Here is a 24,919-nt window from a genome sequence, read left to right on the forward strand (position 1 = left end):
CTGCTGAGGGGAGCAGCGGGCGGGTCAGGAGAGGTCTGCCGCGCCATGTGGTCAGCTCTGGGGCAGGCGGGAATCAAACTCATGCGGAAGCGGCTTTAGATTCTCAGTGCTCTGCTTTAACCCGCTACGCCACCAGGGAGGGCCTGGCCTTTCCTATTTTGACTGTTATCTCTAGTGAAGCCCTCAAGCACTTCAAGAAAGTCCCTACCCAAATCAGTTTCTCTACATTTCTGAAATTGTGTGGAGAAGGCTGCTAGAGACCCCAAAGAGGTAATGTTTAGAGTAGGGGTGTCCACTTCCAATTCCCCAAGGTGGGTCAGGCAGCAAGTAGGGTGAACTGGGACCTACAGAATAATCATGTACCACCTAAAGGAGCAGTGGAGGTGGTCACTACCCTGCCCCTGCCCCAGACTGGTGGCTGACAGCTGCGAATGCCACATCTGTAGAATTTTTAAATGAAGCCCAAATTGGTATTTTTATATAAAATCTATGGAAAAAAAAAAGAATCTGAAACTGATCAAGTCTCTAGCTGTAACTACCAACTTATTTCAGATTGTGGGAAACGCTACGGTCAATTTGTTTTTTTTTTAAAAAAATTTTTTTATAGCAACAGCAAGGATGAAAGAGAGGCAACGAAAGATAAATGGAAAATTAAGGGAACTGTAATTGCAATATAAGGATCTTATTTGGAATGGTACTTGAGACTATTTTTTATGATCATACTGGGTAAATTTGAATACTGGCTTGATAGTTAATATTATTAACAAATTATTATTATATATTTTTTCCTTTCTTAATAATCTACATACTTAAAATATATATGTATACTGTTATTCACATTTAAAACCCTTTTTTACTTAAATATTCTTCAAAGTTATGGGAGAGTTGTAGAGAAAATAGTAACAAAAAACCTTCCTATATACACTCCAAATGTATCTAGCTAGCTAGCTTTTTTCTTCCTGAACTATTTGTAAGTTGCAGAGAGGATTCTTTGGTTACCCCTAGCCATTTTACTTTTACTTTTCCCTAAAAAGGAGGGGTTTCTCATAGTTTCCCTATCTTTTAAAGAATCATACTGCAATACTGAGATAAAATCATGTGATGTCTGGGATTTGCTTCAAAATAATACAGAAGAGGATTTATATGAAAGGAGATGGGCCAGCAGTTGAGAACTCAAGAAGCTGGACAATGGCCACATGAGGTTCATTAAAGTCAGCTTTCTATATTCTACATACCGCTTAGCTTTTTCAAGAGAAAATTTTAAAATACTATGTTAATGATACTAAGTGAATTAAAAAATACAAAATTGTATACCAAGTGTTAACTATTAAAAAAATACAGGCCAAAATGTTAACATTCAAATTTTTTCACAATAAATAAATGTAACATTTATAATTAGAAGGAAAAATAATAGAGTTTAAGAGAATTAAAACTATTGTTGAAAGTCAAACAAAACACATATGTGATCTGGACTGGCCAATGCACCCCTAACTTGCAGGTTTTTAGTTAGGAAATAGATCCATGAAACCACAATGAGGTATCACCTCACTCCTGTGAGAATGGTCTCGATCAAAAAGAACAGCAAGAATGTAGAGAGAAAGGAATTCTTATCTACTATTGGTGAGAAAGAAAGTTGGTGCAGCTTCTATGGAAAACATTATGGAGGTTTCTTAAGAAAACAAAAATCCTATGAGATGCATATGAAAGAAGATATTTACCCCCCAAAATGTGAAAATTTGAATATAAAGAGTCTTATGTACTCTGGTGTTATTAGCAGCCTGTCGGCAATTGACAAGTCATGGAAATAACTTAAGTGCCCATCAACAGATGAACAGATTAAGAACTTGTGGGATATATATTCAATAGAATATCTGACAGCTCTTAAAAAAATGAAATAAGAGCATTTGGGACAAAATGAATAGACTTCGAGGTGATTGCTTAAATGAAATAAATCAAAAGTGAAAGACAGCTATCATTCATCTGTGGAATATAAATAACTGAAAAACATACACAGGCAAAATACAGGAGGAGCAAATCCTCAGGTTTAGTGAAAGAATTTAGTGGTTACCAGGGAAAAAGAAGGAGGGGAGGGAAGAAAATGAAGTGTTGGCACAGTGGTTTGGTGAAGTGTGGGTTAGAGCATATGCACACGTAGAGGAGTCAAAATGTAACCCTCAGATTAAAATAAATTTAAAAAAATAGAACCACAAACAATGGCCTATCATCCAAATTTGGCCTGCCACCTGTTTCGTATAGCCTACAAGCTGAGACTGTGTTTTATATTTTTAAATGATTGAAAAAAAAAAACCCAAAATAGAACACTACTTCAGAAGATGTGATTCAATATCAGCATCTATAAAAGTTTTTTTGGGACATGGTCACAATTCTTCTTTCTCTACCTATCTTATTACTATATTTGACATTATATATTATTATATTTCGAATTCCAGCCATAAAAAAATTGTGGAAATTTGCTCTCTTATTGTTATGTAAATGCAATATCCTCAGTTTTACCTCAACACAAAACCTATTATTTTTACTATTTGGTCTTATACAAAAAATAATTGTCAACTCCTGGTTTAGACTGGGCTTTCCCAGTAACTTAAAAGCAGTTTGGTTTAGCAGGAAAAGCACTGGAATAATAATCAAGCATGACTCTTAACTCTGCCCTGGCAGAATGACAAATTCTCTAGGCCTCAGGCCCCTCAATGATGGATAATAAAGTGGGTCTAAAGTGGACACAGCAACTGAAATCTGTGGTCCACATTCTCATGAGAGCTAAGCAAGAAAAACAGGGGTAAAGGCAACACTATGTGCTGATATTTTGCACCAGGCAGGTGTGGCTCACCTGAGCACCAAGGCATTTAAACATTCCGAATATACCGTAGGGATGGCTCAAAGAGACATTCAGGCCACAGGCTGGAGAGACTGGTGCGGAACAGGGAAGGGCAGGCAGTGGGAGCAAAGGCAGAGCAGCACGGCTCCCCTGGAACGTGGCTTTGGGAAAAAGAGTTTCTAAAATCCACAGCTTAAAGTAGGTGTTTGGGGTATATCTCTGGCCTGAGCCTTGTGGACCAGAAGCAGTGGGTCACAGCACATGTAAAATGTTCATTTACTTTCAAGTTTAATCCAGAGCTGGTAGAGTGATATGGGGACATCTTTACAATGTCTAATAGGAAAAGGAGACTTCTGAAGGCTGTGGTAAACTGACTTTTAGGATGTCAATCTGTAAGTTCCTCCAAAGAGCCAACATTGGACAGCTACACAGCAAGGCCAACATTAGGGGAGAAGCCTGGCAGAAGATCACAGCCCCCAGCCCTCGCGCAGCAGGACTGCAGCTGCATCTCAGGGGTGCTCTCCAGTCTCCTCCAAACCCTTTCTCCCCCAGGGACCTTTCATCCTTCACTTTGGTGCAGCACGGTAGCACCTCCTTTGTTCACCCTGCGCACCCCCTGTCGTCTCCCTTTGTTCCCTCTTGCTCATATTCGCACCCACCTGCCCTGGCCCTCTCAGTCTACAAGCCCTCTCCACTTTGTGCCCAGATGACCACCCCTTTCTCTCCCATATGTGTCTCCCCCCAGTCTTCTGCATTTCTGAGAGACTCTTTTAAGGGTGCAGCGCCTTTCTGTCTCTACTACAGGCTTTCCCTTCCACAGTTAAAGAAACGAGAGGAAAGGGGAAAAAAATGACAAGGGCATTGCCCTTCTGGGATTTAACCACATTCTCAGCTGGTGGCTTTTGTTTTCTCGTCTCACTGACTTGTAAGGCCCTCGGGGCAGGGGCTCCACGTCAGCCAGCACTGGGGAAGATGGGGAGGACGGCTGGGCCTTAATTAGAGCAAGGCCTCAGACAGGGTAGAAGATTTCAGCAGGCAAAAAGAAAGCGAATTTCAAAATGTCTATTTGGCAGCAATGACTGGGGGGCAGGGGGATAAGAAAAAGGTTTATTTTATTACATAAAAAAAATCATGAAAGTTCTCACTGCTTTTTCACAAAAGGATATTTACTCTGGCATTTTAGAAACAAAACAGTACCAGAAAACAAACTTCCTACACAGACTAAATATAGTGAGTGTAGACGCAAATGTTAGTCTCGAACCCCAGGCAAATAATAGCTGCAGAAGCAAAGAAGCCGTAAAGGGAAAAGATACAAAATGAGCTACAAGATCAAAAGAGCAATTTTCTGGTCAATGAGACATCTAGGCCATGTCAGAGCCATGCTGGGATCACCTAACAAAGACAAGTGCTTTGGCAACTGGTCTTTGATTTACCTGCTCCCCAGAAAGACTTCTGCAGAACAGCAGGCAGGGTGACACCCATTGTCAGTCAGGGAAGGTAAAAAAGCAAACACATCTTGTCTGCATCACAGATTCAAATTTTTGCATTCAAGGACTTCTCATCTTAACATCTGCTCATGAATGTGAAAGATTGGCAGCCATTATCAGGGTCACCTGGCAATGCAGGCAGACCAGTAGGGAGCAGGGCAGTCAGAAATACGGTGCCTGGTCAGGAGCCAAGGCATCCTGGGGTAGTGATAAGGATGAGACATGGAGTCCCAGCAGAGAAGCATCCTGTTGGGGGTCAGATGCCTCCATACTGAAGGCCTGCCTTTAGAGAGCAGTCTCAAAGGCCACACAGAGAAGGGCATGTCATTCGCTCCTTGCTGGAGCACAGAGGCACCCCACTGCACCTGCGGACACGTGATGTTGGCCTTATGGTGGAACCTGGACCAGAGTTTCAGTTTCATGTTATATTCCATTCTGCCTGGCTTATGGTGGTGTCTGTCACACAGATGCTTAAAGAGGTGAGCCAAGTTGTTGAAGGACCCCTCTCCTCTGATGTGCAATGTCCTACTACTATAAAGGACTAAGCGACTCCTCATGCAATGGTGTTTCACAGCCAGTCAAAACTAAACGGAACTTAGCCAGATCACCTCTAACTTGGGATAAGGAAAGCCCACTAGATCATGACTCAATTTGAGAAGATGCTTCTAAAACATTGTGAAGGCTTCTAAGGGCCTTAAAGTTTAGAACTTGTGTAGCAAACCTATGTCTTTGTTCTTACACCTTCATCAACAGCCATTCTAAAAAGCATTAAGGAATTCTGGTTCTTAAGAATTTTCTGGGGCCTCCCTGGTGTCCTAGGGGTTAAGTCTCAGCCCCATCACCACTATGGCCTGAGTTCGATTCCTGGCCAGGGAACTAATCCACATATGACACAGCAGACCTTTCCTGTCTCACCTGCTGCTCCCCTCGGCAGTGTATTCAGTAAATCCACCCATTCTGCTCTCCACTTTATCTCTGATGAACCCTCTCAAACACTCCCTCCTGTACCTCTGGCCTACACCCCCGTTCTACACAAAAATAAAATAAAAATTCTAGTATTATTTGTTCACGTATCACTCATGTGGTAAAATCACTGATAGACAAGAAAACAATTCAGCAGAGCTAAGTTGTTTAATATTCAAAGACAAAGACAATTTATTGCTGAGACGGGACAGACTTTTCCAGCATCTGCCTTTGAAAACAAATTAAAGGAAATGACTATTTCAATGTTTCGCCATGAGTTTAAATTCTAGTGTCCTTATGAAAAATAAAACAAGACTTCCAAGAAATTTCCATGCTTTGAGAAACTTTTCTGCCATGTATTTCATGGGTTGGTGCTGAATCTGTGCCAAAATTTCATCACTACTTAGGGCTATAATGTCCAGAGAGTCACTGATCTGGCAATTTTACTGGCAATTTTTGGGTGGGATGTGGTCAATGGCAATGGCTCCAGTGGCACCAAGTCCAGAGACTTACGAAAAAACACCCACGGGGGCCAGGCATACCCTCTCACTGCTGGGGAAGCTTCTTAAATGAGGCTTATCCCACAAAGTCAGAAATATACAGTAACAGTGGCACAAAGAATGGGGTGTTTAGTTTGAGAATAAGCACTCCTCTACCAACATTGCTCCCCCCTAGGCCCCCCACCCCCCGACCTTCACTTGTGTTGGCTCCATCTGACCATGTGGGTCTCCACTCAATGCCCCCTCCTCTGGCAGGCTTTCCTGGACAGCCACCCCAGAGTGGCATGTTTCCTGGCAACCACTCCCAGCATGTCTCCCTTGCCTTTTAAAATTTAATTTTTCTTCTTTGCACTTGTCTTCATTCATCAACTTTTACATGTTTGTTTTTGCCCTTCTCCATAGCCACCCCAACACAGTAAAGCAGGCTCTGGTCTCTCTTGTTCATGACTGTATTTCCAGCCTCTAGGACACACCTGGCATACAGTAGGTGCTCAATAAATGTGTTGAACGTTTAATTATCAAGAAAGCTGTTAACAACAGCCTTTCCCTTAGAAGGGAGCTATCAGAATGAATCATATGGTACCAGGAGTGCAAAGGTTTGACCTAGCACTAAAGAGAAACATGCTAGTTTTTTAGCAAATCCTTCTCATCATATCACCCAGCTGTAAGACAATGGCCTACCATTTCAGCCATGGGGAGCTCCATGGTACATAAATATCACTGTAGCAGCAAAAAAAAAAAAAAAAAAAAAAAGCAATCTTGGTAACCGCTCTGACTAAAAAGCTTAGGAAAATGTATACTATTCTCCAAAGGGTGGAGGAGGGGGAGGATGACTTGAGTATTTAAACCATAAATCATTCAAGCAAAAAACCACAGATGTGCCCATTTCATGCTAGTGAAAACAAAATAATTGTTTCCACATTCTTCATTCTTCCTGTCACACCTGCTCTGGCCTGCCCAGAAACACCTTAGCCAAAAAGTGCAAATGGTTTAAGCATAGCTTTTTTAAGCAATGAGAACGGGTAAGTGTCATCTTCTATAATCAGTAAGAAGTGTTTCTGGCTAATCTAGGAAATTCAATAGTAATAGTAAGTGGATAAGTTTAGAAAACCTTTGTACCTTTTAAGCATTTCCAGGAAATATGAAGACAAAGCACTAAGGTGAACAGCAAAGTAATAGATTATGATTATTCTTCCATTCATTGGTCTATTTATTAGAATGACAATGGTACAACATATTTCCCAATTGTCTTATTAGTTTTCAAGCTCTTGGACTGTGTTTAAAATATTTTCAGGGTAGAGACCCAAGTACAACATAAGTCAATAATGTCACAAAAAAAATCATCAGGTATGAAAATTTATACGATGACATAACCATGCTCAAGTTAAGAACAAAGGGGCTGAAATGGTATAGAGACAAAATACACTGTTGAATCTATCAGGCATTCATTTTTTATGGTAAAACAATTCCATTGCATGTATCCATCTTATCTTGTAATTAAGATTCAAATGGATTCAAAATGATTAATTTGTACTGGCCTATCAAAATAGAAGACATTGTAGTTGTAATCTTTCTGAATAGCAATAGTGTTTTAATTATAAATGCCTGGCTCATTATTTGTTCAAGAATGAATGACAATCAGTTTGATCCTACTGCAACTGTTAATGCTACTGGTACTAAAATAAATAGGCAAGACTGAATTAGGTTTCTGACATTTCCCTTCAGCTTACGATCTTTTGATTGATGCTATATTCAAAATGTACTTAGTCATTTTAAGTCACAGGCAGGAAGGAAAATGGCTTCCGAACAGCCTAAAAAAAAAAAAAGGTGTTGCAGGAAGGAAGGCTATTTCATGGCAAGCCCAAAGAACAAAATCATTATGAGATGGGTCATGTTCTGACATAACTGAACCAGATAAAGACTCCAAGAAAAATATTTAAATTGGCCTCAAAACAACACAACAACAACAACAAACCTCTAGCCCATTACAATGAGTGCTTTGGAATATTTGAAACTGCTAGAATAAAGCAACTATTTACACAGATGGTTCTAAATCTCAATGTTCTGCACATCGGACCAAACCTCAGGGAGGTTTCAGGTTTGGCAGTATCTTCTGGCACACCTATGCAGTTCTACCCACAGAGGATCAGTGGGCACCTATCAGTGGTTGGGGAGTGGGCTTGGGCCCTTCTTGACAAGAGCTCTGAGGTACCAACAGAGGGATCGGGAAAACAAGAGCATAAGCATTTCCTGATTTTCAGTATTTCTGAAACACCTTTTGTTTCAGTGGCGCTGGTGAACTCGTGATAATGAAACTACACCTTTGTACACAAACCTTGACCAGCATTCTGGAGCATATGACAAAGAAAACCTTAATTTTGAAACTACTGAGCACAAAGGAAGAGACAAGCCCTCACTGCACAAGCTTTTTCTATATGGGTGGCAACATGGCTTAATTTTTAAGGTTTGATGACCGCATTAAAAATGTTTAAAGCCAGTTCAGACTCTAAGTATGAGGGGAAAAAATGCAAAAAATTCATTACACATTTGTTTCTCTTTTAAAGACAATCTTTTGCCTATCTGTGCCATTTTTAAATAAGATGTGGTTGCCAAGGAAACAGGTTCTGGTCCGGTCTTAATTTGAAACTAAAATATATTTGAGAAGTTAAGCTCAAAAGGCTCATGAAATTATTTTGAAAAGTGCCAGCATTTGGTACTTATAGAACCACAGCTGTATGGTCTGCAATGAACCATTCCAGGGACACTGTTTCATTCAGTGAAGCTCTTTTTCTTCTAACAAGGCCATCTATATTCAATATTCCTCCCTTTACAAATAGTAAGTCCCCATCCCCCCCCAATAATAGATATACAAATTGTGTACTTATTCTTGTATATTATCTAAAATTGATTTTGGAAGCATGTAAGTTTTTATTTTCATCTTTCATATAACACGTTTAAAGACCGCTTCTTAAAATTTAAATATTTTCAATGTTTCTTATTAGGCTTGTTTGCGCCCTTTAAAATTACCTCCAGAAACCAATTTATTTTTAGTTTCAAGCTAAAATGGAACTGAATCAACAGACTTTTCAAAAAATTCTTTTGTTGCCTAATGGCGCCACACCTATCATATATATATAATTTTTAAAAAAAGGAATCATCTTACTTTTATAGCAGAAACATGTAAGTTCATAAAAGCTATATACTTATATAGTAACTGAATGGGAAAAGCTATCCTATTTAATACCCTCCCTCCAAGAAATTACAACTGTCTTATTTAATTTCTGTTTTAAAAGCCATAGTTTAATCCATCTAATGTTGTGCTGGCTGGCTCAAAAAAAAATCTATAAAACATGCAGATTTCAACCTACCTGTATGTATCACTTAATGCAGTGTTAGCATGACAAGACACTCAGCCATTTTTATGTAAAGCGATGGAGACCAACTGATTTCTCCGTCTTCTTGCTCACAAGTTTTAGATGCAATTGTCACACACAAAAAAAATCATACGTAGAACAGCTTGAATGTACTGCGATCACGAGAACTGAATTTATCAACAGGAAAACAGGATTGGAAAAAAAGAAGTTTCTCATCCAAGGTTTCTCTGAGGCTGCAACCAAGGAGGTGGTGTGTTGAATTTTTTTTTCCCTTCCTCCTCTGAGAGTTCAAAGCCCGGAGCTGACCACTGCAAAGGCCACTGTCACATTTGCTGAAAATCAAACCACGATACCAGCACTGAAAACACAAATTTGAGAAACAAGTTGTTTGCACACCATGGAGTGCTTAAGAGTTAAAAATAGATTCCACCTTGCCTCCTACCTGCATAATAAATATGTAAGTTTCAAGTGTTTAATTTGATATTCACATTAATTAACAATACAACATACATTATTTAAAAGACAGCAAATGCAAGAAGAAAGGGGAGACACCATCTGGTAGCAGAGTTTTGTTGTTGTTTGGTTTTTAGTGGCTTTTTTTCTGGCTTTGTTAAAAAAAATGGTAAAATCCTATTTTGAATGTGATGAAAAGCAAACATCCAAAAGCAAATGAATCGGAACTGAAAGGTGAGGTTGAAATATCTAAGGCTGTAATGAGGCAAAAACAAGTCTTCGCTACCAGATGATATGGCATACAGAGCATTTACATACTCACATCTGAAATACTAGGCAACGTGTAATGAATTCTATACACAGCATGCACAAACAGCACAAGCACGGCTAATCCTGCCATCTTAGGCTCGCAGAAGCAAGATACACTGCATGCAGCACACGAGCACTGGGAAGGAGGAGGCAAGGGACAGCTCACCTTAAATGCAGTATCTGATTAATGTTGTAAGTGACATTGCATATCAGCCTCAGAGTCTTGGTTCAACTGGGTAGGAGGGAACAAAGAAAAATGTCATCAACTGGTGATGCAAGATGAGCCCAATCACTAAACACTGCTTAGCAAACTCCAAATTCTGCAACCAGACAGTAGAAGGCATTTCAAACACTTAAGCAGAGCTGCTGCACAATGCAAGTCTCCTTCTGCTTCTGAGAATAAAACAATCCTTTTGCTAAGGAAGAAAATAAGCTGGAATGAATACTGTCATATCTTCTTCCTGAAGAAAGCTTTCAATACAGTATGTATCTGGTTGGGGATGCATTTCCTAGACTGTTAATTTCATAGAATTGCTAACAACAGCAGCAACAAAAAATCAAAAACTGTTAAGCTATTGCAAAGTAAAATAATTTTAAAAGAATGGAGCATTTCTAGATTATTTTTTAAGATCCTAAGTGCTACCGGCAGGCTTGTAGGAGAATGCATGATCAGCTGCCGGTATCAGTGCTATAACCTCTAACCACAAGCGTGTAAATGTATCCTGCTAAATCTATCTGCAGTGCAGAACGGCAGATACCTCCTCAGTTGGAATTGTATTAAAATGTGAATGAATTTGTTTCAACTTAGAAAAATAAACTCAGCACAGAAAAATAAATGGATGCTGAATTTCTTGGAATGTATAGCTGCCCATTAAGAAAGGTTAAAAAAAAAAAAAGCTGTCCTTAGGATACTGACCTAAATAATATTAATACGTGCAGCAGCAGACTGTACTTGCTCAGAACATAGGAAATGCAAAATGATTTTTCTCCTCCCTTCCCACCCAAAAGCTAAATGGTAGAATAACAAACCATGAACAAGAATACCAATTTATATATATATATATATATATATATATATATGTATGTATATATATATTTTACATACTGTCAAAGAAACGGCGCTGTGCAGAGATGCGGGGTTTCTTTGTTTTACTTTGAAGCTATCTTAGCTACGCTTGCACGATGACATTGACATCATGGAGGTCAGGGCTGACACTGGAGTGCTATTCGTTTTATGAGTGAAATGTTTTCCGAAAATTAAATCTCATCTACTCAAACACCGAATTTCATGTCTTCCTCAATACCACCTCCCTAGCCCTGCTGTTCAAGATTGATGGGATCTAGTTTGGCTGTATGTAATAAATCCGAATCGCCTTCTATAGAGATCCCAATTCATAACTGCAGGAATTCATTTTTTAAAACAAAAACCTCCAAGAATTCTTATGCACACCCTTTCAGTCCTTCCCATCAACACATACACACACCCACATGAACACGCGAACACTCACATGTACACACGCGCGCACACTCACAATTGAAGCTCAAATTGCAATGATATGTTTAACATGTGGAACAAAAAATGTGAAAGAACTGCTTATTCAGGCTTTTGAAGAAATGCCTAATAAGCAAATACTGTTTTGCTACAAAACCAGTATTACCAGGTCCCCAAAGAGAGGAAAACAGCATAGCTTGCTAAAAAAATTTCTTCCAGATCCTGCCGGCAGGTAAGAAACAGAAAATCATTTCATTTTCCATGCTGTATAAAATAAGAAGTCTTTTATTTTTAAGGAAATAGAGCAGATTATTTTCTGCTCTTTCTTCAGCTACAAAGAAATCATACCCACCCTCACACTGTGTCCTGGAAATAAGCCAAAAAAATTTATAAAATGCCATAAGACTGATTTTGAATATGCAGTATTTATCATTTTTGTTCTTATCGCTCCAAAAATCTTTAATTGTCTATTGCACACTGAACATGATCACGCTAATTCATTTTAACATGTTTAACACATTATTCATTAAAAACGAATAGTATTTTCCAGGGTTATTGTTTTCAGTGCCTCTATCTTCTATAAACCTTGCCTACAAAGAATAGATTAGCAAAACATTTAAGTTTCCCTGGGTTTTTGTAAAGGAGAAAATAGATTCAGATACGTTGGGTACTAGGTTGTACACTGAATCTTTCTGTTTCTAGCTCTCACTCTATCTCCACCCTCAGAACCCAAGCGATTTTTGGCCCAATGTATGGAAAGTTCATTGCCCTCTTCTAGCTCACACACTTTAGCCTTAGGATTAGACTGTCCAGACGGTCTGTCAACCTGACCCACAGCAAGTCCTCCTCTCTTTGAGGGCACCTCTCCTCCACAGCTACTACAGAAGTCAACATGACTCCTGATCTAACACCAATGGCGGCGCCATCTTCCCCACCCCACAACATTTCTCTATGAGGTTTGGTTACTATTGACAGCAACAGAGAATTAGAATGGAGTGCCTTAGGCTAATCCCTCCCTTACCATTGGGGTAGAGATTATCACACTGACTTACAAGGTATCAATTTAATATACAAAAATCTATAAAGCAGTCCTTCAAGCAGTCGGAGGAGGGTGAAGCAAACACATAGGTATGTGATGCTGTTAGTGTCTGTTCAGATCATCCTCATTAATAACATTGAAAAGCTAGACAGTCATGCGAAAAGACTCACAAAATATCATCTTGTAGACTAAAATAACCACATACGGAATCAACTATTACCACCTAGGACTAAGTCACCCCTTCCTCTGTCTAGGGTAATAAATGAGAGTGACAAGGACAGAAATCCACAGCAGGCTTTCAAGAGAAGAGTGACTAGTGATGGTCTCTTTAGGGGGGCAGGTGGCAAATATGGTCAGGTCCCTGACCGGTAGTGGTAAAGCAGAATGCCATGGCAAGTGGGTTCCAAATCTTCCTGTGGGGTTCTTGGATCTTTGTCCAGAGAAGCCTAAAAGCCTCATACTGGTTTATTTTGTGATGTTCCGACACATTCAGTGAGGTTCATCAACTAAACCTGCTTGTATTAAATTTGAACTACAGTTGAAAAGATTTAGATGGGTGAGCTTGTTTAGGCAGACAGCCTCAACTAGTTAATCCTGTTTTGCACTTTTAACAAACCATGTTCCCGTCTGAATTACTTAAGCTTTATCATCATTACAAGTGGCAAAGGGTATATACATTCACTTATGATTTTTAAAAATTACGTGCTCCTCATCAGCCTCCTTAAGGGCATATGGACAAACTTTCACTTACAAGATAAATCCCTTGTAACCTGTTTCTGCCACTTGGATGAGTCAAGCACAAATAACTCTAAATAATGTGGGGGGAGCAAACTGGAAAGGACAGAGCTAGCAGCGAGGGGTGCGTCTTTCAGTTTGATTAACACTCTTGCTCACGGGCTCTGTGCTCTGTAGTCTAAGCTCATTTTATTTTCAGTCTTGTGGGTTAAAGTTAAATTGCATGGCTTATGCAAAGTATATAATTCAAGCATGAACAAAGCTTGACTCTCGGTTTAAAACAAAACAAAACAGAAAGTCAGAGCACTGAGTCCCAGAGGAATTCTTGGTTTATAAACATTTGGATTGCTTTGCACATTTCTTTACTCCATTCACTGCATAAAAAAATACAGCTATTTCCCCTGCACACCTAATAAATATTTCAACATCTGTAAGTAAATTTTCTTTATCAGGATAAGGTATCCTAATCTGATTTTTAAATTATAAATTTGTCTACCAAATATAATACTCTTGGTTAAATTCTTAGAATTTAGAAAACTAAAATTATTTTTCTGAAATTGGTTATTACAATTATGAACAGAATATTCAGCTCTAGAAAAAAACACCGTGACAACTTATTAATGCTAAAAATGTTTTTGGATGATTTTTTCCTAGTTTTTGTGGGAAAGTCCATTGTTACTCTGAAAATCTACATTTTGCTTAGAGGTCTGGGCAGGAACTTCCATCTACTTGGATCAGAGCTGAAAGTCAAAAACAGCTACCATTTATTGAGAACCTATGTTTTTAACCCAATAATCCTGCAAGGTGGATATTAACTGTCATCAATTTTAGGTGATGAACTATTTGAGAGTCCTACTTGCAATAAATATCAGAGATAGGGTTCAAACCTAAGACCAACTGATTCCAAAGCCTGTGTCTTTCCACTAGTCCCACAAGGATAAAACTTTCTCCTTCATTTACATTCCACCCTGATATAGGAATCTTCTTTATGTAGATACTCCTGGTAGACGAGACCTCCATGCCTGAAGTCATAGTTACCCTGTTTATACAAACCAGCCACAACTCTTCAACCCCAGGGAATTATGGGAATCCAGGAGGCCCCCAACTGGAAAGAGACTGGAGCAGGTAGAAAAGGCAATAGAAGAGGTACGCTTAAGTGCAGGGTAGAAAGCACAGTAACAAATTTGGTCAGAGATTTCTCTGTCCACTCATGAAGCAAAATAGGTGGGAAATTTTACGTTTCCATCTGAGGAGCCTTCATCTAATGAAGTCCAAGCTTTTCTGTCACAGTCAAGGAAACTGAGGCTAAGAGATCTGGTCAATTGCCCAAGATCACTCATTAATTTGTGAGTTGACCTATTTGCTGTCTAAAAAAGTAGAGCTCATTTCCTTTTATACCTAACAAGTCCAGCATTGGTGAGTGAATTTGTGTTAGGTTGTTACATTGTTTTTTTAAAAAGTGACAACTGGGCCCTCCCTGGTGGCGCAGTGGGTTAAAGCACAGCACTAAAAAGCTAAAAGTCACTTCAGCCTGAGTTCAATCCCCACCCTGGAGGTGACCCACATGGTGGGGCAGATCTCTCCTGACCTGCCCACTGCTCCCCTCAGCAGTGTACTTGGTCAGTTGGCCTGTTCTGCTCCACACTCTGTCTCTGGTGAATCCTTTCACTGCCCCTGCACCTCTGGCCTGTACCACAGTTCTGTATGCATAAATAAATCTTAAAAAAAAAAGTGAAAATCAAGAATGATCTGGTTTCCTCTCATAATGGCATTTTTGTCCTGAACAGATAACCTAAGTCAGTATTATAAGTTCCTTCCCAAAGATGATTTTTTAAAGGGATTTGAAAAAGTCTAACATTTGAATAAAAGGTTTTCTTTAACCGATCTTATTGTTTTTAAATACAGCATTTCAACGAGCGGCTCTATAGGCTAACAGCTGTACATTTTATTCCAAAGAGCTCAGAAAATTTGTGAATTTTAAAAATATAAGCCAGTTTGCTTTCTAGGTCAATTTGACCAAGAGCTAGACTCCCAGTTTCCTGCCTCCTAGTTGTGTGGCCAACCAACTATTTTGCTTCACTGTGGTAATTTTATACGCCAACCAGATGGCACGCAAAGGGGGCTTTCTAATCAACTCTATCAGCTCCACCTTGCCTGGGAATATGAGAGGAAGATTGTTTTGCTCAGGGCTCATAAGGCAGGTGAATGGTCATGGTTGAGGAGTATGAACCCCTCGGATTCTTAGATAGGAGGTTTCTCTCTTCTGTTCATTAGCATTTGTATACTACATGGGAAAGGAGTCTAGACTTGACAGCAAGGGTCAGGCAGCAAACCTGATATACCTGAACATCTACATTTTGCCTAGAGGTCTGGGGAGGAACATCCCTCTACTTTGATCAGAGATAAAAGTCAAAAATAGCTTCCATTTGAATCAAACTGGGGTTACCTTCCAGAAAGAGTTGGGGGGACAAAAGCAATTTGACCATGTGACTCAACCATGTGACACTCAAGAAAAGGGTGTGAAGGACTTAGACTGCAAGGGTGACTTGGAACTGACATCCTACCCCACCCTAGTCCAATTCAGACATCTCCCCTCCCATCTCACCCCAGAGTATCTTCACTACCTCTCAACACCATTTTCTATATCAACACTACAGCTTTAGCAACAGAATGCTTTCTGGTTTTGTCTCAGTGCATTTGAAAAGTGGCAGGAATAAAGACAGTGCATGCAATAAGGGCCAAGGGCATTCCCGCGTCCCTCATCAGGCATTCCTTTATGACCAGGACTACTTGTTTTTCCCCAAATCGAGCGGGACTAGAATCACACAGTTGGCTAGCTTCTGACCAGGTAAATACGTACCCTATAAAAGAAGTTTAAGTTTCATCTTTCTAGAGGTTTCAACCTAGTTGAAAGGGAAGGTAGAGATATAGATGAAGGTAGAAAAGGAAGAATTCTTAAAGGTTGGGAAGATCTACCCCAGGGGAGAGCATGTTCCTCACATCTCTTTTTTCATCTTGGGCAATAAATATTACATGGCTTTACATGGGAACAAATTCACTTGCTTTCCCTTCTCTCAAATAAGTAATTTTGTAGCTCAGAAGGGTTACAACCAGGTACTTCTTACCAGAGCAGCTTAACAAACCTCAGTGAATCTTCATTTCGTTTGGACTGAAGATAAAAGTACACAAAGTTGTTGTATTGAGTCATCTACATTTACTTCCATGTCATGGTTGTTTTTTGTAAGACTTGAAATCTCCCCTGTACTTAGCGCAACTGGGTACAATGGAGAGGCTCACATGCTTTGGCTCTTGACTGACCAACAACTGAAGTTAGGGGCCTCTCTCTGATTCCCCCACTACCAGTGGAGTACTCAGCTTTGTATCATAAAGCCACCCCTTAGGCAGGAGGCCTTGCTCCACTTGTTAAGGAATAGACCTGGGGACCGAAAATACCTAGAAGTCTTCTGAGTACTTTGTCACTTGTTTACCAAGGGGGCCACAAACAGACCACGGACTTGGTTTAAATCTGTCTCTCCTAGACCAGAAAGAGAAAAACAGTGGCCTGATAGCAAAATAGCTGCCTCCAGAAAGTGCCTCAGCGGGCCTGGACCCTCAGCAGCAACATATGTTTCACAGAATTACAGAATGAGAAGATGCCTTAAAGAAAGTCATTGAAACTCATTTCTTGAGGGGGTTAGAAAAATCAAGTTCAAAGACAGTATTATATCTGAATACCTCAGTAATCATGTAAATGCCATATTCCTTCCTTCCCAGTAGTTTTATTTGTAATTCAACACACTAGTCTCGTTTTTAAAAATAATTCTAAGCTTTTACTTAAATATTTACTTTATAGAATAACTGAATGAACGAATTAATAGAGGCTTTATAATTTGTCTCCCCATGCCTCTTGGGGAAAAAATAGTTGTAGTATGTTTGTTTAATTTTTTTAAAGCTCAACTAAGTGTAATTTAACGTAAAATAGAAAATAATGACCAAAATATCACTTAAGACAAAGTAAGCATCCCTTGAGAAGTATCAGAAAAGTAGGCTTGATTGCTATATTAAGCCAACCAGATTAAGTTTAGCCGGCTGAAGATGCCTTCATCCTACTAAGTTTGCAAAGAAAAAATCTCATGAGTTAGCATGAACAGCTAAAAATAAGTTGCAGGTTTCATTTTCCGTTGTTCAGTTTGGTTGTGAAACCAAAAGGTGCAAACTAGGAGATCCACCAACGCCTCAGCAATTCAAACTGTCACCTCCCTAGCGCACCATCCTGCTGATCCACAGCTCACACCCAGGCCCAAGAAGTGCGCAATTCCATCCCCCTTACCATGGTTCTTGAGATGTCCCCAAATAAATAAGGCCTGGCAGGAAACTGGGTTCGCAGGCCAGTCCCTGAGGAGAGCTGTCTCTGCTTGTGTTGTCATATCCGGACAGGATGCCACATAGAAATCAGCCCCTATGTGCTCAATCTCAACCTTAGGTGATTTGAGGGACCCCTCTGCAGAGCATGGGAGTAAATAAAGCTAGACTCTCATTAAGATGGCGCCCTGCAGTGTGTGAATGCAGCCTGTAGTGCTTGACCTCAACACCCATGGCCTTGTGTACTTCTGTACCACAAATCCAGGTGGCTCATAGTAAGTTTCACTTCAAAACTAGCTTTCTAGCTCCAAATCTGGCAAAAAAGGGTTTGACAGAAGCTTCCCCACTTCAAAGGGAAGAGACATCTCACGCTGTCCATTCAGCAGTGGCACAAGGCCCAGAGAGAGCAGTGCAGTTAAAAGAAATCCCTCAGCTGAATGGGACTGAACGGGGGCAGAGAAGGGTTAATCTCCTTCCATTAGAGGAGGGCCCATTTGGTGAAGGTGAAGAGAATAATCTGTATGAAGAGCGGAGCAGACAAAGCACCACTGCAGAAATGAAATTACAGTGCAGGGGCGCGAAGGATGATTTGTCCTAGATTTTCGCTATGAGACCAGTTCTTAGATCTGAGTCTTTTACCTCGCTTTGAAGTTACAGTCTCAGGGAGGGGAAGGGGGGATACATTCACACTCAGTGCTGGAATATGTGTACTTTGATTCCATCTGAGATAGGCTGGCTCTGAGAAGCAGAGGGTGAGGCCAAAATTGCCAAGATGCCATAAAGGACTAATTATAAATTAGAAAAGTGGCAAAGTAAATAATAGAAGGTGCACGGAAAAGCAGCTAGGGCTGCAACCCTACTCCCTTCCCTTAAAAAACAAACAAACAATTCTTTAAAAGTTGCTTTTAATAACCTTTTGGGAAATAGTTTGAGTCACAAGAAATTGCAAAAATAGTACAGAAAGCATATACCTCATCCAGTTTTTCCCTGATGGAAATAATAGTCTACTAACTACGTAGTACATTGTCTAAACCCAAACACAAACACTGGTACAACTGAAACAGTATTGTCAACTCAGGGACAGCCTTTTTTGGAATTTACCCATTTTCACATGCACTGCGAGTGTGTATGAGTCTAAAGAGTTTTCTGAAATCGTAAGACATGGGGTGACCGCAATTAAGATATAGAGCTATTCCATAATGACAAAGAAGCTCCCTGTGCCACCCACTCTCTACAGTCACCCACCCCACCAAACCTGACCACTGGCACTGACTTCTTCTCACTGTGACTTTGTCACTCTAAGAATGTTACCTAAGTGGACCCATACAGTATGTTATCTTTTGCTCCTTTCTTTCACCTAGCCAAATAAAGTCCTTATAATGCATTCAAGTTGTATGTAAAAGTGTTTTTTATAGGTGAATAGGAGTCTACAGGATGAGTACCACCATCTGTTATTTATGCACCCATTGAAGGACATCTGACTTGTTTCCAGGTGTTAAGCTACACAAATAGAATGCTAGGAACATTTATGTACAAGTTTTTATGTCAATATAAATTTTTGTTTCTCTTGTGTAAACACCCAGGAGTGGGACTGTATGGGCAGTATATGTTTATAAGAAACTGTCAAACTGTTTATCAGAGTGGCTGTACTACTTACAATCCTATCAGCAACTTACGAGTGATTCAGTTTCTTCATGTTCTGGCAAGTATTTGGTAACATCAGTATTTTTTTTTAAAGATTTATTTATTTATGTATACAGAACTGGGGTACAGGCCAGAGGTGCAGGGGCTTCACCAGAGACAGAGTGGGGAGCAGAACAGGCAGACTGACCTAGTACACTGCTGAGGGGAGCAGCGGGCTGGTCAGGAGAGGTCTGCTGCGCCATGTGGGTCACCTCCGGGTAGGGGATGGAACTCATGCTGAAGTGGCTTTAGCTTCTCAGTGCTGTGCTTTAACCCACTGTGCCACCGGGGAGGGCCCAACATCAGTATTTTTTTCTTTTTGGGAACATCGGTATTTTTTTGTTAACAATTCTGATAGATGTGTAAGATATGTCAGTATAGCAGTAAAGTTTTGGGCCTTTCTGAGCTTGAGTGGAGTGTTTTCTGATCTCTCATTGTTCCCATTTTCCTAACAGTTGTCTTTACAGCAGGGCGGACTGTCTGGCATTTCTGTCTGGCATTTCAGTGATGGAATGGGGTGGTCTATCATGATATGGGGTGGGGCTCGAGATTTGTCCACTTGTTCCTGACTGCAGGGGGTCATGGCCATCTGGGGACCTGGGCCTCTTCAGGCAGTGTCTCTTGTCTCAGCAGGCAGACTTGATGCCAATGACACTTGGCCCCATGGAGTCGGGGAGATGATACTGGGGAGGGGTCATGAGGCAGGAGCAGAGTTTTCCTGGGTCCGGGTCTTAAACCTTTGGCCAGATACTAGATGAGAATTTTTTATTCATAGGGTTAGTTATTTAATAGCAGGATATGAGGTGGGGGTGGGGCATGGAATCAACAGAGACAGGTGAGAGGCACTTGTCAAATCGTAGGCCCCGCTGAATCTTTCGCCCTTGCACTTTGCACTCTGTTGTCTGCCCAAGAATCTAGCAGCAGGTAGACACCTTCTCTGGATGTTGCAACACTCTGATCTCTCTCCTGGGGGATGGATTTGGTGGCACTGTTGTCACCACTACACATACCTCCTTGGTTTTGGGATCAGATCCCAGTAGCATCCAGGACTCTGACTGGATATCAGAAAGTGTCTCAGCCAAGGAGCTGTGCAGACTTCGGGGAGAAGGGCTGTGGAGGGTCAGTAGCATAGCCATGCCTGAAAAGTCACCCTGTAACTGTTGTTCTCCTGACTCAAAGGAGGCTGGCGGCAGACCATCCCAGATTCCAAATTCCTCATGACCGTGGCTCCACACATTTTCAGGCCAGGAGATTATGAATAGGGGGAGCAGTGATACTGCAGGGGGGGATTGCCAAGAGGCAGAGGCCACGCACAGAAGCTTATTGAGCACAGCACATTCTCTGATACCTAAATGTGCTAGATGAGCACAACAGGCTGCTCCTTTGGGTTCTGGCTCGTGGGCTCCAGCTGGTACCATCACTGGACATGGATATAGACTTAGGCATGAAAGAAACTACATGGTGACTTATAGAAGCTGAACATGACCCAGGGAGTGTTGGGAGCTAAGCAATCTGCAAAGGCTGAACTCGAAAAGCAAGTGACAGGAGGTTGGCTCTTTAGAACTGAGGTGGTGGAATGAGAGGAAGGGCAGCCAGATACTATCAGGTGATCAGTGGGTGTGGTCTGATGGGTTTGAGCAAAGTTACGCAGACAGGATGGTTGGTCATGCTTCCTCTCAGAAGATGGTGACAGTTAAAACTCTTTGTTATTGTTTTTATGCTATGTTCCCAGCAGTGCCAGAACATTTTCTAATTTCCATCTTCAGGACTCCCTCTCACCACTGCCCCTCCTCTGAGCAAGCGCTCCTGCTTACCTGCTGCCAGAAAACCACCCAGCCCACAGTACCTTTCAGATTTAAAGTGGCAGGCACAGCACCGCTTGGGTCAGGTACCTCCTTGGACCTTAACGTTAGGCAATGGGACTCCTGCCTTAAGGCTGAATTCTCTGCAGCTGTCCTCTAGCTCAGGCTTTGTCTTTCCAACTCAGGCCCGCCTTGACCTCATATTTTCCTGCAGTGTGTCTTCCAGTGCCCTGCCCTGTGCTGCTATCTGGCTCTTTGACTTGGACCCCGCCCTGTCTCTGCTCTTGTGGCATGGGTCTGCATCTAGCTTTGTTTAGCTTCTGGGCTGTCACCTCAGAACTCAGGGTCTGTCCTAATCAGGCCACTCAGGTGGGCACCTGGATCCCTCACAGGGTCTTAGCTGCACACACATGTCCTGAGACATGGTCCTATCCATGAGAAGGCAAATAAAAGTTCCCTGGCCGAGGCAGGGACTTGCTTCTTGTTGATGCCTTCTCTCTCCTATCCAGACTGTCGGTGACTCTGAATTCTTTATCTACTCAAGTTCTAGTTCTACCTGGGTAACATCGAGGAAGTAAGTGAACCATTCTGGGGCTCAGTTGTTTCATATTTACAGTAAGGTTTCCTGTCTCCTTAGCTGGTAATTTTTAAACTATACCACACTATGCGTAAGAGAAAATAAAACATTAACGGCCCTTCCTGATGGTGCTATGGGTTGGAGTGCTGCACTGAAAAGCCAACCCAAGCCATGGCCGCTTCAGTGCAAGTTTGAGCCTGGTCCCAGGAGGTGATCCACATGGCGTGGCAGACCTTCCTGTCTCGCCTGCTGCTCCCCTCAGCAGTGAACCTTGTTGATCTGCCTGTCCTGCTCCCCACTCTTTGGCGACTCCTCTCACCACCCCTGCACCTCTGGCCTGTACCCCAGTTCTGTATGCATAAATAAATAAAATCTTTAATATATATATATGTGTGTGTTTATATATATATATGTACACACACACACACACACACACACATATAGAGAGAAAAATAAAGCATTCAGAAGTCCAAAGATTTTCAAGTTAAATTTAGTTTAGCTATACTGGTTTGGGTTTCTTTAGACTTTTCCTGTATATTAAATGCTGAACTGAATGTATATTGAACTGAATGCACCAGATTAGTAGTTCTCAGGTTTGAATGTGCATGAAAATTGGGAGGCAATATTAAAATGCATATTCTTAGGCTCCCTCCTCAGAACTTCTATTGCCACTGGGGCTTAGAAACATTTGTTTAATGAGAGAACAAAAAGGACCAAGGTTTTGACACAGACACTAGTACCTTTTTAGAAGCTAATTTACCAATAGGCATTAGAAGCAATTCAAACAGGTCATTTGATCTACTGATTTAATTCTAAATTTTCCCTAAGATGTCCACAAAATTATTTATCACAAATATATCTACATGTCTGTAATAGCAGAACACTATACCTAATCAAAATGTCATTAAAAAAAGGATAAATGAAGACCTATCACTGTGGTGGAAACATAACCATTAAAAAATCAAATATTAAAGACCATTATCTTCACTTGAAAAAATGTTTAGAGCATAGCATTAAATGGGGAGAAGGAAAGTCATGTAAAATGCTATTTAAATTACTTTTTAAAGAAGGTAAGAATATATCTAGAAACAGTGGAAAGAAATATATAAAAATGCTAATATTGAATTGTTGTTTTGTTGTTGGGTTATTGGAGATTATTGTTTTCTTCTTGATAATTTTCTGTATTTTCCAGACTTTGAATAGTGACTAGTTATGGCTCTTTTTATCTGAAAAAGAGTGATAATTTTTTAGTGTTCCGTTGGAATTTTTCCCATCATTATCCCTCTTACCCCTTTGGCAGTTGCTCTACCAAAAACTCAGAAATCTAATTTCCTTGAAAAATGAATGTCCACTTGCTTTTTTGTGCTATGTCTTCATTATTCTGACTTACTTTGCTTGACATAATTGCTTGAATTCCTTCCAATTTGCTGTAAGTGGCCATATTTCTTCTTCCTTATGACTGAAAAATATTCCATTGTTTGGCTGTATCACTTTTAAAAAACTATTTTTTAATTATTTGTTAACTGACATAACACTAGGGTCCCTCCATCAGGAATCACCACCACAGCGCACCCACCACCCACTCACCCATATTCCAATACCACAGACTATCATGCTTCCTTCCCTCTTCACTCTCCCTCTCCCACCCTTGCCACTTGGTGTTTCAGTTCTCTTGTCAGCTATCTCGGGGTAGTTTTGCAGCCCGTCTTTAACAAAGATAAATTTTTTAAAAGAAACTATCTCATGTAGAGTGAAAACAGGGGTAAGCACAGTCTCTTAGGAAGAATCTAGCCCAGCTGCAGCCTAGCTGCAGGATATCCATGAGAGGTGATAGAGCTCATGACAAGGAATTTTGGGGTGAAGAAGGTTGGTGAGAAGGTTCTTGTCACTGGATACTACTTTCCTGCTGTATTTGAAAATAACACATTATAAAATATAAAATGGAGAAATGAGGCTGAGTTCACTGTTTAAATGAGAGCTTCAGTGTTTGGGAGTTGAATACATACTTGTGGAATCCTCCGACCCGACCCTCTAATACAAAGCCCACAGACTGCACTCACAATGAGGGGCTTTTGACAGATGATGCACTCATTCTGGCTCAGGAACCCCACCTAGAGTCAACGCGCCTACAGAGTGGTTTCAAAGCCTTCTTTCACCAATGCACTGGGTGTCCAATAGAATGTGGAGAAGCCTCTTTTTGTGGGCAGCGAGATTGCTCAAATCCATCGTCCCTGACATACGTCAGTAAATCTCAGGTCAAACCCCTCTTAAAATAAAATTAGAAGCTAGGAAGGCTTCTGGCCTAGAATCAAACCTTTCCAGATGTCCTTGGAATTTTTATAGCCCATACTTTGGCTATTTAGGCAGAGAGCTAAGGATTTCAGATGAAAATCAATTAGGAAGACCAAAAAAATTAAAATAATGACACAATATTAATAGTAATATCAAATGCCACAATGCCAATGGTTAGCCATATTATGATTTTTTTCCATGAAAACCTTGACTCACCATGCATTTTTCTAAATTACCCAAACCATTTCAATATGTCACCTTAGTTATTTTGATAGAATCTCAGAATCTCTTTTACATAAAAAAACCCCAAACAAACAAAACACCACACCACTCAGAGGCCAAGAGGAAGCACTAAAGTTCTGATAAAAACCAGAAGCTTCTTGAATTAAAAACAAAACCCTAAAGTTTTCAGTGTGGTATTTTCTAATTTCATTCTTGACAAGAATGTAGGGGATTTCAACACGAGGAGTTATGAAGCCCTATTACCATGAATTCTTAGCTTTGGTGAATATGATGTGGCCTTATTACAAAATTCTCTCAGAATAGTTAAAAAAAAAAAAATCAAAATACTGACCTAGGCTAAGAAGGAGGTTTGTGAGTCTGTGCTACAAAAACTATAAATTTCTGGAGTTAAAAATAACCAAACTGGTACAGGTGTTGCCTCTGTCAACCTGCTAGGGACACTCCCCATGGGTCCACGTGTCCAGGCCACGAGCTTTAGATCATGTAAGTTCTGGAAATACTGTGGTGCCCCGAGTTTGAATTATATCCTTCCTGTGCAATTAAACATTTAAAACATAATAACATGTCAATTTCTGGTTAAAACAAATTCATGAAAGTTTAATTTTTCCTATGATGCTTATTTTGACATATATTTTGATAATGTCTAAAGCCAAATTACATACAAAGTACATATTTGTTACCCTGCTTTGTTCAGTGTGTGACCCCAGTGTGTGACTGTGAAGAGGTGGTGCTGACAGAGGTGAACTTCAGGTTTGGTGGTTGCACACCTCAC

General features: G+C 40.5%; 1 protein-coding gene across 3 annotated transcripts in view; it reads right to left on the reverse strand.

Moving 5' to 3' along the window:
- ZBTB38 (zinc finger and BTB domain containing 38) overlaps positions 1-24,919 on the reverse strand; it is a 71,429-nt gene that overhangs the window by 42,967 nt on the left and 3,543 nt on the right. Inside the window, exons 3-4 of one of the 3 annotated variants that reach the window (XM_012724876.1) lie at positions 10,089-10,154; positions 9,155-9,518 (exon numbers count right to left, since the gene is read on the reverse strand). The gene's annotated coding sequence lies outside the window, so the exon portion shown is untranslated. Of the gene's footprint in view, positions 1-9,154; positions 9,519-10,088; positions 10,201-24,919 lie in introns of those variants that run through there. The other 2 variants (XM_004682150.2, XM_012724877.1) reach the window with 2 other exon arrangements.

The sequence above is a fragment of the Condylura cristata genome, unplaced genomic scaffold, assembly GCF_000260355.1.
Source record: "Condylura cristata isolate star-nosed mole 26May11 unplaced genomic scaffold, ConCri1.0 scaffold00014, whole genome shotgun sequence".
NCBI lineage: Eukaryota > Metazoa > Chordata > Mammalia > Eulipotyphla > Talpidae > Condylura > Condylura cristata.